Source organism: Tupaia chinensis, unplaced genomic scaffold (assembly GCF_000334495.1).
Source record: "Tupaia chinensis unplaced genomic scaffold, TupChi_1.0 Scaffold000248_2, whole genome shotgun sequence".
Lineage (NCBI taxonomy): Eukaryota > Metazoa > Chordata > Mammalia > Scandentia > Tupaiidae > Tupaia > Tupaia belangeri.
The window spans coordinates 2,388,463-2,391,629 of record NW_006159727.1 but is presented as its reverse complement, the minus strand read 5'-3'; positions in this window follow the sequence as shown (position 1 = coordinate 2,391,629).

The window sequence follows — 3,167 nt, the reverse complement described above, 5'->3', positions numbered from 1 at the left end:
CAGGACATTGGCCTGGTCAGCCAGAAATACACTAGGTATGTGCATGAGTGCCCAAGAGCCAATGAGCAGAAGGACTGGAAGAAGGAGATTGTGGCATGACTAGATCCTATAGAATCTCTCTCTCTCGTGCATGCACATGCGCTGTCATAACTAATAATTTTCTATAGAAAGAAACTCAGGGCATAAAAATAAGACCCTAGCCAACACAAGTGGCTTATTCTAACATTTACAACTTGTATCAAAACTTACCATTCAAATACCTATTTTGAGGAAGAGTAGGAGAAGAATGGAGATTTTTAGGCATGGAACACTGGAAAATGAAGATTGCTTTAGAATTCTAAGCCAACAATGATCTGGACATTTGGCAAAACATTTAAATAAATGTATCTTAAGTATTTAGTAAAAGAGGATGGTAGAATGAGGGGGAGACTTGGATATCAAAGCATGGAGAAATGGATGCATAGAAGGCAGTTCTGATGATGGCAGGGAGACTGTGAGGAGCACAGCATAGCTGAGCAGGATGAACCTATTATTGAAAAGAATTACTGAAAAGAGGTTGGGAGTCCATGCACAAGGTCAGAGCTAAAGTCTATGAGAACGGAGAATGGGAGAGAGTCAATGTCAAAATGTTTTTCTCTGCCAGATGCCTCTCAGACAGGTATAAAGGTCTTGTTTTTGTTTGTTTGTTTGTTTTTGTTTTTAGGACCAAACACATTCCCACCACAAGCTAATTCCTATGTTTGTAATTCTGTAGAAGCAACCTAATTATATGATAATAATGCATGGTAGCAATTGTAGCCTTTTCTCTATAAAGGTCAATTTCTCACTAACAGTTCTTCTCTCATGGAAACAGATCTGATGATTATTCCAAGAGAAAATAATTGTCTACCTTTATTGATTTAAACATTTTGCCAAAAGAAACCATTTCTTCCTTCTACTGAGAAATGACCTTATCTAAAAAGTGTAAGCTCTCAGTTATGGTAGAAATTTCCTTTTCAAGACAAGCCTGTGATGCACTGTATTCATGGACGCCATGTCTCGACAGGTCACGGCAGCATGAGCATCACTATTACATCAAAAAAAAGCCCTTTGAATAGATTATACTCCTTGACCCAGATAATAATATTGCCCTTTTGTCATTGGTAGGGAAATTTATTTTAGCTATTTAAAAAATTGCAATTTTCTCTACTCATTCTTGACATCATGGTTTTCAAAATATAGTTCATTCACATATGTTTCCAGCTATTATTTTTTGATTTTATTCAACTTGAATGGACGGTGTCTTTTGTTTCTAAATCATGAAAGTTAACATGCAGAAAAATAAGCCACTCTGCTATTTAAATCTGATATTTTAATCACCTAAGTCAAAGAAGTCAAGGTTCCATTTTCATGGAAAATATAATGTGCAGGTGACCTTATTTATTTTCATCCATTTCTAGGGTATATTAAAGGTTTTACAAATATCTTCAAACCAAGAAAGTTACTGAGGTCCATAGTATTAGGCTAACACCGGAAATGTCTCCTCCCATAGTTTTTTCCTCGGTTGAAAGCTGATGACCTTATGACCTTAAAATGATCACCTGAATAAGGGATGTATCTCACTGAGGAATATTGCATAAGGAGAGACATTTCAAATACTGAAAACCCAGATATAGAAAGAGTAATGAGATACATGGAGAAGTGGCAAAAATGGTAATACTGACTATATGAAAAGGAATGACCCAAGAGATAACCTTATTTATCCCTTAGGATGAGAATCGATGTGCTCTGTTGAATGCTTGTTCTGACAATAGTTGTGGCCCTTCTCTGCTTTCTCAGGGTGGTTTAAGATTAAGGTGGCATATATTTCTTTCAAAGCTAACTCCATTTGTATATACTTTCTTGCCAAAGCAATTTCTTTTCATTTAAATAAGCCCAGACTGACTTTAAAAAGTCTCCTGTGAGAATTAACTTGCATATGATATTTAACCACTTAGTAAACATTAACGTGTCATGTGCATGCTTAACCTTACAATGGGGGGACATAAATCTACCTGAAAATAGAGATATAAAAGGCAATGCTAAATCTTCATCAGATTGTAACTAAAAAAAAATACAGTAATGAAGACATTTTAGTATTATACTACTTATAAGTTGACTGATAATTCTGTATAAGAAAAGATTTTGACAAATGCTTTTCATCTAGTACGCCTTTTCCCCAGGATTACTTTGAAATGAGTTTAAAAATTCTGACAAAAAGGCTGCTTATATAAATGCATGCAGTCTATTATTTATGTGTGTATTGAAAACCAGACAATGCAATGTATTAAAGGTTAGAGTTTAAATGAACCTTAGGGATCATCTAGTATATTTTCTATCAACTAATTAGTAACAGAGATAGGACTAAAATTTATGTCTCTCAACTTCTAGATCTTTGTTCCTTTCATTACACTGAATTCCTTGTTGTCCCTGTTTATTTAATTTGCTCAGAAAATTAATAATTTAATTCTCTTTTTAAACTTAATCCTTGGGGGACCAACAGTTGGCATAATGGCTATGTCACTGGACTCCCATGTAGTCAGCAGCGGTTCAAGTCCCGGACCCGGTGGCTTAAACTCACGCTGGGCACATGTGCGCGTGTGCCCAAGATCCGGAGAGGAGACCGCAGGAGAAGGGATTGTGGAGTGACCATCTCCCCTGGGGGGTGATTTCTTGCTTTCTGTCTCTCTATCTCTCTCTGTCTTTCTGTTGAGCACACGCGCCCTATAGCAAAAACCTTTCCAAAAAAAAAAGGAGTGGATAGATTTTTATTCGAGAGGAGGGAAGGAACTTTTTTCTAGGAAATTTATCCTTGGAAATGAAATTCTAAAGTTTGGGGGATATCATGTATTAGTTTTTATGCAAGAGGATTATTTCATAATATATATCATAAATCATTTTTAGGGCTGGCAAATAGTTTTCTCTATCTCAAACATGGGTTAAGAAAGCTTATTAACAAGATAAGTCTCTACTTCTTATCTTAAAAAGATTTTATTTTTATTTTATAAATTTTATAAAGTTCTTGCTTGGTGGTTATTTTGAGTCCCTAATAAATCAAAGATTAAATCCTCAAGTTTGTTGTAGAAACATAAACATTTGAAGTTTTGGTAGTACAACTTTAAGGAAAATCTAAAGTCCTTTCTTTGTCG